Source organism: Bufo gargarizans, chromosome 4 (assembly GCF_014858855.1).
Source record: "Bufo gargarizans isolate SCDJY-AF-19 chromosome 4, ASM1485885v1, whole genome shotgun sequence".
Classification (NCBI taxonomy): domain Eukaryota; kingdom Metazoa; phylum Chordata; class Amphibia; order Anura; family Bufonidae; genus Bufo; species Bufo gargarizans.
Window position 1 is genome coordinate 89,329,832 of NC_058083.1, and position 14,288 is coordinate 89,344,119.

Here is a 14,288-nt window from a genome sequence, read left to right on the forward strand (position 1 = left end):
TAGCCCCTGGCCCTATCTTATATGAAGGATGGCCTTATGCCTATCCCATGCATGCTTAAACTCCTTCACTGTATTTGCAGCTACCACTTCTGCAGGAAGGCTATTCCATGCATCCACTACTCTCTCAGTAAAGTAATACTTCCTGATGTTACTTTTAAACCTTTGCCCCTCTAATTGAAAACTATGTCCTCTTGTAGCAGTTTTTCTTCTTTTAAATATTCTCTCCTCTTTTACCTTGTTGATTCCCTTTATGTATTTAAAAGTTTCTATCATATCCCCTCTGTCTCGTCTTTCTTCCAAGCTATACATGTTTAGGTCCTTTAATCTTTCCTGGTAAGTTTTATCCTGCAATCCATGTACCAGTTTAGTAGCTCTTCTCTGAACTCTCTCCAAATGATGATAAAATGTGTAGTATTTTAGAATGATTCCTATAGTTATTTTTATAATGGATATTTCTGTGGGATTTTAATATTTTTTTTCATAAGTACATATCTGCATATATTGCGCTTGAATGGTAATTCACTGTATATTGTATAATTATATATTGAGAAAATGAAGGTTTTTTTAAAAGTCAGATAGAGTGTATTTTCCAAAATTCTCCCCTCAATGATAAAGTACATGCACCCATTTAAAGGGAACCTGCCACCTTAAACATGTTGCTTCATCTGTGGTTAGCATGTTATAGAAGAAGTCGAGTTTTTTTTTCAATTTTAAGCCATTCTGGGTGGGGCTTAACAGGAGGGGAGGGCCTCCCACGACATGGTTAATTTACCATCATTTGCACTGTAAACTGACAAAATATAGAACAAACTGGGCATAGATTTAGTTTATGCACATTTGCTTTTCTGGGCTTGAAAGATAGGTGATACATGGCATTTATTAAGAGACACTGTCTGATAAAGACTGGCATATCAAACACTAGTCTTAGTAAATTCCTGCCCCTGATAGTAAATATACATAACAAGCTGAGTAATATTTAAAAATAATTTCTAGTGTTATATGATGATTTACTAATTACTGAATAGAGGTAGAATGGGGTTTATGTCCCACTTAATTGCACAATCAATTAAAGAACACTTAAAATACAAAACAAAAAATAATTAAATTAGATCATTGTATAAAACTGGGAAAAGAAAACCCGGTGAACCCGGTGTAAATAGGCATAGATATTACTGTAGGCTCAGATGAAACACCTCTCTACCAGGGGTGTTCATAATATTAGATGACACTCCTGGACATGTGATCATTTGTGCTAAGATCTTTTGCCCACAGACAGATATGAGCTATAGTAGTGGCTACATCACTGGTGTTTGTGTGGCTGTGAAGTGGCCACCAGATTCCCACATATATAAAGGGATAACTCCTCCCTTCCTCCAGATCATACCCACAAAACCAGCCAATCAGAAGGCTGGGTGCGTGGTCGAATCGCACTGTTTACTCTCCTAGTTCCCTCTAGTGGGTGATCGCACACTAAGTGTCATAAAACTTCCATGAAGGGGGCAGAGCCAACGCCGGGAGTAGATGGCTGTGTGAAGCGTTGCTCCGCTAACTAGATATCCTTCTAAGCTTTTTATCTTTAGCTAACCAGACCAAAAATGGTCAAAATCGGAGGGCAAAGGAATATTGAAAACTCTGGTCCTGCTAAAACGGCATCCCAGCCTGGAGAAATGGACAAATTTATCAAAAAGGCAGCCGCTGCATATGTGGCAAAAGAAGCTAAAATGGCGGCCGGAACACCAAAGACAGCAGGCAATAAACAACAAGCTCCGCTAGGTGCTGAAGGCGGCAGGGAGGCTTCCCTTAGCCCAGACGCTCTTCCAATCTCCGGGAGTTTTATTAAGGACTCTCTCGCTGAAGCCTTAGAACCCCTCAGCTCTGAACTAGCTGCTATCAGGGGAGATATTCGCCATATTGGATCCAGAGTGGAAACCCTGGAGGAGAATCAACAAAAGATTGTGGCGCATCAAAAAGAGGTATCCTCTAACATGGCTGAACATCAAGCCCACATAAACTTACTCTACACGGCGCTGGAGGATCAGGAAAACAGGGGAAGAAGGAATAACCTTCGGTTCAGAGGTATTCCTGAATCTGTCGGCCCTGGCGATATTTCTGAAGCAGTAATGCAAATCTGCCTACAGCTTTTAGGTCCTGACACAGAGCATGAGATAATAATCGAAAGGGCTCACAGAGCTTTAAGACCTAAACCGCTCCCGAATGAGCCTCCAAGGGACATTATTTGTAAATTTATTTATTTCCCAGTCAAAGAAGCGATTCTTTCCGGCGCCAGAAACAACCCGTCGCTGTTATGGGAAGGCAACGAAATTGCGATTTTTCAGGACCTAGCTCAAACCACTCTTCGCAAGCGCAGAGCGCTGAAACCACTCACGGATCGGCTGCGCTCACAGAAAATTCTATACCATTGGTCCTTCCCTTTCGGACTCTCATTCTTACACGACGGCCGTCGTTTACTGGTCTCCTCACCCAAAGACTTGTAGAAGATTTATTCGCAGCTCTAAATCCAGCCGTTGATGATCGAAAATTGGGAGGTGCTGCAAAATACAAATACCCTGCCAGAGTTGCCATCTTTCATCCCCTGGGAACCTCCGCGTACCCCAAAGCCATCAAGAGGTAGAAGAATGAATGCTTCCACCCCGCGAAGACTGCCTCTGATCGACGAGTGAAGAAAATACCTCTTGATAAGTATAAAATCGCATACCTGCTATAGAACTAATATTCGCATGAACACCACAAAATGCGGGTGTTAACATTCGATTGTTTTCTCTACGAGTTCCTAGTAGTTAGCTCAGTTTAACCCCTGTAACTCAAGTCTATTTCGCAGGCCCCTAAAGACAGGAATGCTTTCACTGAACTGTAAACTTTCGCATGTCTGCAATATTACAGTTATAACTGCGCTTCATTCAGAATGCGGATGCTCACATTCGAACTTCTTCTTCGTAGCTATTCGATGCTGTAACTGATCGCTTATATGTTCCCCTACTACATAGGTTTGAATCGCATGTTCCGGAATATGGGAAATGCGGTTTTTCGCAATGCATTGCGATTATATAGAGTTTCTCTTATACTTATAAACCTAGGTCTGGTTCCTTATGCTCTAGGGAAGGATACTGCGAAAAGAGTGTTTCTCTCTCCCCCCAATAGATAAAGAGTTTTATTACTCCGCCAAAAATGTTCAATACACTTCACAGTGTTAACTTTATGGTTGATTACCATTTAATTTCTTATTTCTTTGTTGTTTCTGTTGTTTTTGTTTTTCAATTAGGTACCCTTCTTTGTGCACAGGATGTACGGTCTTATTCAAGATATTCGGGACAAATCATTGCTGCGCTTCTGGAGGTTGAGTGCCCCCCCCCCCTTTATAAGATTCGCCTGTATCAAACTTCACTCACTAAGCTTATATATCATGTATCCCTTCGCATTGGGGTATGAATGAACTGTGCATAGCGTCCTTCAATGTGAAGGGATTCAACTCCCCCTCCAAACAAAGCCAAGTTTTCTCTTATTTAAAAAAATAAAAGTGCTCAATTTTATTTCTACAGGAGACCCACTTTAAATTTGACAAATATCCAAACCTTAAAAATTCCCTATTTGCGGAATGGTACCATTGCGGCTCAGGTTCCTCGGCCTCCAGGGGCGTAAGCATAGGATTTAGGAAACATATTCCATTCACCTATTTATGTCACACCCAGGACCAGGAGGGTAGATATTTGTTACTCAAAGGAGTTATAGCTAACCAGATATACACTTTCATTAACCTGTATGCTCCCAATGTTGGCCATGCTGCATGGATCATAGAGACTCTTTCCTCACTGGAACCATTCAAAGAGGGAGTGGTTGTACTGGGAGGGGACTTGAATCTAACTCTTGAACCTTGCATCGACTCCACCTCCAAAAGGCCACCAATAGCTATCAAAGAGCTTAGACGTCTTAAGAAAACCTTGCACAATTGGTCCATATGTGATGTATGGAGGCTTTTCAATCCTAACGAAAGAGATTACTCTTTTTTCTCTCATGTGCATGGGTCCTATCACAGATTGGACTACTTATTCATATCAAAAGAGCATCTCCAGTTCTGCAGCCGGGCCAGCATTGGAACTATGCACCTTTCTGATCATGCCCCTATCTTCTTGTTACTATCAGCCCTAAATGTGGAACCTCGCCCATTCAGATGGCGGCTAAATGAACAATGAATTGCCCCAGGGGACCCTTTATCCCAGACACAAGGAGCATTAAGGGAATATTTCACTCTTAATCACAACTTCGTGAACTCATGCCATGTTTTATGGGATACCCATAAAGCATTCGTGAGAGGTCATTTCATCTCAATAGGAGCAAAAGCCAAAAAAGATAGAAAAGCCCGAGTAGACTCCTTACTAACTAAAATCCAGAAACTGGAAACCCTCCATAAACAATCTTTATTAGAGTCTCATCTCATTGAGTTAACTGCTTTGAGGGAGGCCTTAAAAAAGATCTTAGACTCTACTTCAGACAAATACTATCTACAGGCACGTTTTAAATACTACGCCCATGGTGATAGAGCATCCAAATTTATGATGCAGCGGATTAAACAAAGAAAAGCCCAAAACTATATTCATCAGATCAAGACTTCTAGTGGTGAACTAGTCTACACCACAACTGATATAGCGGCCCAATTCAAAAATTTTTATCATTCCCTGTATAACCTGAAAGACTCAGATAAAAAAGCACAATACCCTTTCCCACATAACGATTCAATAACCTCCTTTTTACAATCTCTATCCCTACCCTCATTGTCCATGGAGCAAGCCCAACTACTACAGGCCCCTTTCACTACTCAGGAACTGGAAGACACCATCAAGCAGCTTCCAAGAGGAAAATGCCCGGGCCCAGATTGACTCCCAGCATCATACTATAGGTCCCTATCCAATATCCTAAGCCCCTATCTGTTAGAAGTATGCAATAGTGCTTTAAATGGCTCTAATATGACTACGGATATGACGAAGGCTCATATATCTCTGATTCATAAAGAGGGGAAAGATGCCTCCGACTGTGCGAGTTATCGTCCCATCTCTTTGCTGAATCTGGACTTAAAAATTCTAGCAAAATTAATGGCTTCTCATCTGTCCTCCCTCCTTCCCACCTTAATTCAAAAAGATCAAGTAGGTTTCATTAAGGGTAGGGAGGGTAAGGATAATACGGCTAGAGTCCTAAACTGCATTTATCATGCAAAAAGATCCAAGCGCCCTCTGATCCTTCTCAGCAATGATGCTGAGAAAGCATTCGACAGAGTGGACTGGGACTATATGAGTAAAGTTCTGCTCACATTTGGGATCCCGGAAAAGTTCCTAAACGCAGTCTTCTCCCTATACGCAAATGCTTCAGCCTCTGTAATAGTAAACAATTCTTTGTCCTCATCCTTCGCTATACATAATGGGACCAGGCAGGGATGTCCCCTCTCCCCTCTTCTATTTGTTTTGGTCATGGAATCCCTTTTACAAGCTATTAGGAGGGAGGGGGGAATCCAGGGGGTTAGTGTTGGTAGACATAGCCATAAGGTTGCAGCATTTGCTGACGACCTGCTTATTATGTTTACGAACCCTGATCATTGCTTTTCCTCACATTGAACATATTCTGAGAATCTTCGGTAGGCTTTCTAATTTCAAAATTAATGCAGCAAAATCCCATGTTCTTAATGTTGGTTTTCCCTCCCCTTTGGCTAACAAGCTCAAATTGAATTCACCATTTAACTGGGATAGTCCACATATGACCTATTTGGGAATCAAAATAGGACCCGATCCTGATACCCTGTTTCGCCTAAATTATACACCACTCCTAAACTCAATAAAAGATCAACTCTCATCCCTCAATAACTTCCTACTATCCTGGTTCGGCAGGAAGAATATAGTGACTTCACTTATTATTCCTAGAATGACTTATCTCCAACAAGTCTTACCAATTCCGGTGCCCAGGTCATTTTATATTTCATTCAATCGAATGATTAGATCTTTTATCTGGGCTGGTAAGAAAGCTCGGATTTCCTTCGCAACTCTAAAGAAACCCAAACGTTTTGGTGGGATAAGCATGCCTGATCCTGAACTTTACAATAATGCAGTCCTACTAGCTAGGTTTGTAGGCTGGGTTAAGGGTACAGTGAACGAACCCTGGGTTGACCTTGAACAAGCACTCCAGGATACCCCTTTCAGAGGGCTTCTAGTAGTCAATAGATCATCTAAACAAAAGGTTATAAGTGATACTCCCATAGTTAAATCCACATTAAAAGCATGGGATTGGTTCCAGTCATCTACTAACGCTATCCCACTACCATCTCCCTTGATTCAATTGAGAGACATCATGGGATTTGCATCCAAAACTTTGCTGGATAGTCTCCCATTATCCATAAAGAACTCCAATCAGATGGTGGTCTCTATATTTAGTGATAGCGGTAAGTTACTGGACCTGACCTCTATTATTAAACTTTATCCAGACTGCAAGTTTCCCCTCCCTTTCTTATCTTTTCTTCAGTCCTTTACCACCAAGTTTATTGATAAAAGCTCCTTACAGCGTCCACTTACATGGTTTGAGAATCTTATGACTAGTCCCAATCCACAACCCAAATTAATCTCCCTGATATACAAAAATCTAATCTCTCCTAAAATCACAGTAAAACCGTCTTTCATTGGTCTATGGGAAAAAGATCTAGACATTTAGTTTAACCAAACAACAATAACCAGGCTACTTATTAGACCTCACAAAGCTTCAAGATGTGTGCGTATTTAGGAGAACGCTTACCTAAGATTTTAACAAGGTGGTACAAAATCCCGGAGGTTACTTGCAGATTTAATCCATCAAGTTCGGACAGGTGTTGGAGGTGTGGACAAGATAAAGGCTCCTTTTTCCACATTTGGTGGTCTTGTTCCGAAATTAAGACATGGTGGCTTGCCATATTCGAACAATGTAATAAGATTTGCCAATCGTCCATCCCTGCCTCACCTGATTTAGCTCTCTTGGGGACACACACATCCACACAAGATATCCATCCCCCCCTTGTTTAATCATCTTTTAGATGCAGCCCGTCTTCTAATTCCATGTTACTGGTTGTCAATGGAAACACCACCCATATCCAGGTGAATAGCCAAGATTGACCAAATCTTCATATTCGAGGAGCTAGCAGCCTCGGAAAATGACAGCATAACTGCTTATAGGAAATGTTGGACACAATGGTCGTCTTTCAGGAAAAATGACTAACCACTTCTATTTGCATCGGTTAATTGCCTCTATGCTTTTCACAATAACTGGCTTATGAATTTATGCTTAGACCTGTTGCATCACTAGCTTTGATGTAATAAGTTTTATAGCATCAATAAGTCCTGTGTGCCTCTTTTGAACTTCAGTGTACCTAGGGATACTTGTAGCACTTACATATGTCCTACTAGAAAGACCAAGCTTAATATACTGTGACACCAATTTGTACCTGATTGTACTTTAATTCATGAATTAGTTATTGTATTAAGTATCTAAGCAGTGCGATAATGTATACTGCTGTGTACTGTTTATTAATTTGAAATTACCTGTACTACTGATTTATATCTTCAATAAAGCATTGAAAAAAAAAAAAAAAAACTTCCATGAAAAACAGGGATTATATTTTCAGTATAGACCCTATGAGGTAATATACCAGTAACTGACAGAATAAGAACAAAATCTCCTATGACCCAGATCATATGCTTAATACAGATCCAAAATACTTGTTAATGTGTCCTGAAGTCATACACAATCATAAAATATAGCCACCAAATAACTGATGTGGCATGGACACACTGATGAACCGCAATCGGCTTTATATTTCAGAACAGTTGCATTCTGTGTAGCTACCCCTTCCCTGCGTAAATGAGCTGGTGGTGCTGCACCTAAGACATTATTTTAAGACTATAAGCACATCAAATATGCCATAAAGATTGGCATCATCATAGACTCTTATCCTGGTCATCACAATCCATCATGGGTAGACTAAATCTCATAGACCAAATCTAATATCTCAACAGGCCCAGATGAGCTGAATCATATATTCAGCCAGGAAGGCAATATCAATGGCCATATATGATACCATAATGGCCATTATATCCTAAATGACCTGAATAGACCCAACCAGTAAGGTGCCCATTCAAGTCTACCTTCACAAAAAAAATAAAAAAATTACAAAATAAATATATTCATTGGCGCCCTCTGTACAAACAGTGAGTAAACAAAAGCCTATTGGGCCTCTTTCTGAAGAATTTTTTTGTCTAGGTCACCTATGCTCAGTGACCGTTTAATGACTTTAAGGCCCTGGAATTTGATTACCCCAACATAACCATGATGTAGAGTGGCCACATGTCTTGCGATCGGGGTATCAGACCGTTTGCGGATATCATTTATGTGTTCCCCTATTTTCTCACATATTGCTTGCCACAAATACATATGGCCAGGTATATTACCCCACATGTAAAAACACAAAATGCAATCGCACACTGCAACCAGCACTCTGCCCTGCCTTTATGCTGGATGTTGAATAAGGCATTGGTGTACATTTTGGCTAAAGCGTAATAAGCCACTCACCACGTCAAGGTCGCCTTCATGAGTGGTCCCTAACACTAGTTCCTACCTTTTATGGGCCATGACAGCCACATAAAGTCCAGGGAGCGCAGGCACAGCATGCACGCCAAGCACACTCTGCTTTTAACCCCGTCCGGTGCCATTACAGCTTTCATCGGATCCAGGGATGCAAGTACTCACATGCATGCTGAGCCCACTTTATACTTCTCCTGGAGCCTAATGGCTACTGGTAGGTGCTGTATAAGCAGACTCCGTTTTATACTGACTTTAAAACCAGCCTCCAGGGGGCAGATTAACTGGACAGGTGTGCTTGACTGCTTGGAGATCGCCACGCCTCCAATACGTACTACAAGAGAAAAATATCATCATCATTTATATCTCTATTTCGCCATAGCAATCTGCACCTGCTAGGGGTTGTGCAGGCTGAAATTTCCATATTTTTCTCCTTGTAGTACGTATTGGAGGCGTGGCGATCTCCAAGCTGTCAAGCACACCTGTCCAGTTAATCTGCCCCCTGGAGGCTGGTTTTAAAGTCAGTATAAAACTGAGTCTGCTTATACAGCACCTACCAGTAGCCATTAGGCTCCAGGAGAAGTATAAAGTGGGCTCAGCATGCATGTGAGTACTTGCATCCCTGGATCCGATGAAAGCTGTAATGGCACCGGACGGGGTTAAAAGCAGAGTGTGCTTGGCGTGCATGCTGTGCCTGCGCTCCCTGGACTTTATGTGGCTGTCATGGCCCATAAAAGGTAGGAACTAGTGTTAGGGACCACTCATGAAGGCGACCTTGACGTGGTGAGTGGCTTATTACGCTTTGGCCAAAATGTACACCAATGCCTTATACAACATCCAGCATAAAGGCAGGGCAGAGTGCTGGTTGCAGTGTGCGATTGCATTTTGTGTTTTTACATTTATATCTCTATTTTGCCATAGCAATCTGCACCTGCTAGGGGTTGTGCGGGCTGAAATTTCCATATTTTTATATTACCCCACATGTCTTGTAATTAATGAAGGATTTAATCAAAAACCTCTCTTGAATAGTTATGCAAAGTTGTTGCCCTCAGGCATTGAGCTGCAGGCAACACAGTTGCCACAACAAAAAGTACCTATAAGGTTTGATTTCAGCCAACTGGTGGGTGTAGGCAACTAAAAAAAAAGTGAACCAACCTACCTTTTAGGTTGCGTCCACTGTGATATACAATAAATGGATGGGCATCAAACAGATGTTTGGATCTGAACGCAGAATTCACCAATATCTTGAAAAAATCTCTCTCACTTCTTTATGGGCCTTGTCATACGTGGCAATGATCCGAATGGATGCATTATTCTGCAACCAGGACCTCGGCGTAAGCAATGTCTCACAGTTTGTGGCCAGGGAGTGTTGGTGTGCCTTGGTAAGGACATATTGTGATTACCCCACATTGTGTAACCTTTTCTGAAGATCCCTAGCTGCCACCTGATACAAGTGGGGTAATATACCTGACCACATGTATTTGTGGCAAGCAATATGTGGGCAAAACAATCACTGAAAGAAAGAGATTGGATAGGGTAACACCTAAATGATATCCGTAAACGATCTGATACGGCGATCACAATACATGTGGCCACTCTACATCAGGGTGATGTTGGGGTGATCAAATTCCAGGGCCTTGAAGTCATTAAACGCTCAATGAGAGGAAGTGACTTAGACAGAAAACTGCTTCAGAAAGAAGCCCAATGGACACTTCGATTAGGGACCGTTCGTCCAGAGGGCTTCAATCAATATATTTCTTCTTTTGTAGGTTTTTTGTGAAAGCAGACTTAAATGGGCACCTTACTGGTTGGGTCTATTGGTAATTGAGGATATAGCGATCATTATTGTATCATATATGGCATTCATATCCCCTTCCTTTGATAAGTCAATTTCATTTTAATCCATAATATGATGGTCATCAGCTCATCGCATAGCCACATTGGTATTTTTATGTGCATGTGGGCCTGTTGAGATATGAGATTTAATCTACCCATGATGGATTGTGATGACCAGGATAGGAGTTTTTGATGATGCCATTCTTTATGGCATATTTAATGTGCTTGTAGTCTCATATTAATAATATCATCTTAGGTGCAGCAGCACCAGCTCTTTTATGTAGGGCAGGTGTAGCTACACACAATGCAATTGTTCAGGAATAAAAAGTCGGTTGCGGTTCTTTGTTGTGTCCATGCCGCATCAGGTATTTTGATGGCTGTAGTTTATGATTGTGTATGACTTCAGGACACATTACCAAATACTTTGGATCTGTAATAAGTATACATTTCAGGTTATAGGAGATTCATTTTGTTCTCATTCTGTCAGTTACTGTTACATTACCTCATAGGGTCTATAATGCCAATATAATCCCATTCTTTCATGAAAGTGTTGTGAAACTTAGTGTGCGATCACCCACTAGGAGAGTAAACAGTGTGATTCAACCGTGCCCCCAGCCTTCTGATTGGCTGGTTTCATGGGTATGATCCGGAGGAAGGGAGGAGTTATCCCTTTATATATGCGTGAATCTGGCGGCCACTTCACAGCCACACAAGCGACAAAGATGTCGCCGCTTCACTACTAGAGGTGGACGGCAATTTATGTTTGTTAGTTTCACTCAATAGCCACAACCTTGCTTGCTCCTGATGAGCCTAGATGCAGCGAAACGCATAGAGCATAGGGGCTAATCTTATGAGCAGTAAGATCAGTATGGAGCAATAGATAGTGTTCAGCTATTCATCCGGCCATTATTAGTGTCCACAGTTGAATTGCAACTAATGCAGTATGTGTGTATTCTGTAGGTTTGGATGAGTTAGGGCTAAATCAGTACTACAGCTGAATCTATTATAGGGACAGTGGATGCATGTCTGCTTATAGGCCTCATTAGGGAATTATAAGGAGAGGTTGATGGTGGATGATATAACACATGCTAACAGACCGGTTTAGCCCTGCAACCTTAATCGGTCAGTTTATAGATTTTTCTGCTGTGTGTATCACTGCCACAACCTACTACAGTGTATCTAATGGTTGACAGAATCAACTGCTTGATACATGTGCTGTTGCGAATGGATGCATAGTGTTTCAAGGGCAGTTTTTCAGCAACTATAGCTCATATCTGTCTGGGGCCAAAATATCTTAGGGTACTTTAACACTAGCATTATTCATTTCCGGCATTGAGTTCCGTCCTAGGGGCTCAATACCAGAAAATAACTGAACAGTTTTATCCTAATGCATTCTGAATGGAGAGCAATCCGTTCAGGATGCATCAGGATGTCTTCAGTTCAGTCTTTTTGCCTTCAAGACAGAAAATTCCAGAACACTTGCCAGAATGCCAGATCTGGCATTTCTTCCCATCGAAATGCATTAATGCCGGATCCAGCCTCGAGTGTTCCGGCAAAACAGATCCGGCATTGCGGTCTGCGGATGCTTAGACCGCAAAAATTGTGAAAAAATAAATAAATCCCGGATTCGTCTTTCCGGATTGATCCGACATTTCAATGCATTTGTCAGGCGGATCAGGATCTTGATCCGTCTGACAAATGCCATCAGTTTGCACATGTTTTGACGGATCCGGCAGGCAGTTCCGGTGACTGAATTGCCTGCTGGAATCCTCTGCCACGAGTGTGAAAGTACCCTTAGCACAGATGATCACACGTCCAGGAGTGTCATCTAATATGAGCACCCCTGGGGTGTTTCTTTTGAGCCCACAGTAATATCTCTTCCCATTTACACCAAGTTCTCCGGGTTTTATTTTCCCAGTTTTATACAATTATCTCATTAAAAAAAAATTGTTTTGTATTTTAAGCTTTTCGTCAGGCAGTGATTGTATTATATGATGATTTATCATTTGTTTAAAGTTCTGCTGGTTTTATCATTCTACAGATCAACGCACTGTGGAAACTCACATGACAGCAATTTTGAGATTAAATGGTGCCTAGTTTAATTAATCAAAAAGCTATGTATCTCAATGGAGAGGAAAAATAAAGATGACAGTACAATAACAATAAAATCTTTGAAAATATACTCAACTTTTTATGTAGTATGGGTTTTAAATCTAACATTATGTAGATGAGAAGCTGCAGTACCTTTTGAGGTTGTCTTTGTCTCCCTCTTCTGTTCTGTGATGACCATAATAAAGAGATCATATGGAGCTACTTCACGTCCCTCAATATTTCACTTACATCCCTCAATATTTTACTGATGTGGCAGAGAAACTTAAAAAATAAATAAAAAAAATGATGAAGACAGAAAAGAATTCTAGATTTCCTGGACGTCCTATGGCAGCACGGGATCAAGACAAGGCGGAGCTCCTACATGTTTTTTTTAGCTCTGTATATACAAAAGAATAGAGGGCATGTCATGAGGATGGAGACATTGGTGTAAATACCTCAAGTAACATACTTAACTGGTTGATTGTAGACAGGGCCGGTGCAAGGATTTTTGCCAACACCAGCAAAGCTACATTTTGGCCCCCCACCCCTTTCCAGAACTCCCCCTAACACCAGCATCCCATGCGGACCCCACTCCAATAGCCTGAATGCCTGCCTCGCACCTACCGCACCCACCTCCTGTGCATACGGTATATGTTTCTTTACCCTATTTTTCTTTTATATAAAAAACTAACTAAATGGTGTTTTTTGTTAACTGGGTTTTATTAACAATTTAACAAAATACGTTATACATCTATAAAACAAAGTTTTCAGCATTGAGTAAAAGTGCAGGAAATAGTGCAAACATACTTGTCTTAAAACACAACACACAAACACAGTGCTACACTAAAACAGCCCGTTCAAGGCAAAACATTACCAGTTATTGGTCAAAAAGAAGTTCAATAAGGATCAGGGAGGTTTCAAACCAACATATTAATCACATTTTTCCTTTCACATTATAAACTTATTTTCAAACTATAACATAAGAACTTAAGTTTCCTGCGAGTTATCTGAGTGCAATTCAACTAAAGTGCTAGATAATATACACATACAAAGGGAGCTCTATAAAAATGTAACTTTTCTTGCTTTTGTGCTCACAAAATCATAAAGCAAAGTCTGAAAATCAATGTCCTGCGCTATACGGTTTTCAATAGAAATCATTGCAAGTCCCACCAATCTCTCTTGTGACATTGCTGAACGTAGATCATTTTTTATTAATTTGAGCTTTGCAAAGTTTCGTTCACCAGATGCGACAGATATTGGCAATGTCAATAATATCCGCAGTGCTATGGAGACATTGGGAGCAAAGTCATTTTTAATTGCATATGCTAAAATCTGTGTAGGGGTGTTGTGCATTTTTATAAGTGTACAATGTATCTGATGATACTATATTCAATATGGATGATCATGGCCTTTAACAGCATGTGATCAGCATGAACCTGAAAAAAAGAAAACAATATGGGTTCATGGCAAGTTCAATGTGTTAACCACTTAAGGACCACAGGTTTATACCCCCCTAGTGACCAGGCCCTTTTTTACAAATCGGCACTCCACAACTTTAGAGGTTTATTGCTCGGTCATGCAACTTACCACCCAAATTATTTTTACCTCCTTTTCTTCTCAGTGCTAATAGAGCTTTCATTTGGTGGTATTTCATTGCTGCTGACATTTTTACTTTTTTTGTTATTAATCGAAATTTAACGATTTTTTTGCAAAAAAAAAGACATTTTTCACTTTCAGTTGTAAAATTTTGCAAAAAAAAC

At 40.7% G+C, this 14,288-nt stretch overlaps 1 pseudogene; it reads left to right on the top strand.

Moving 5' to 3' along the window:
• LOC122935237 overlaps positions 1–14,288 on the top strand; it is a 73,200-nt pseudogene that overhangs the window by 52,306 nt on the left and 6,606 nt on the right.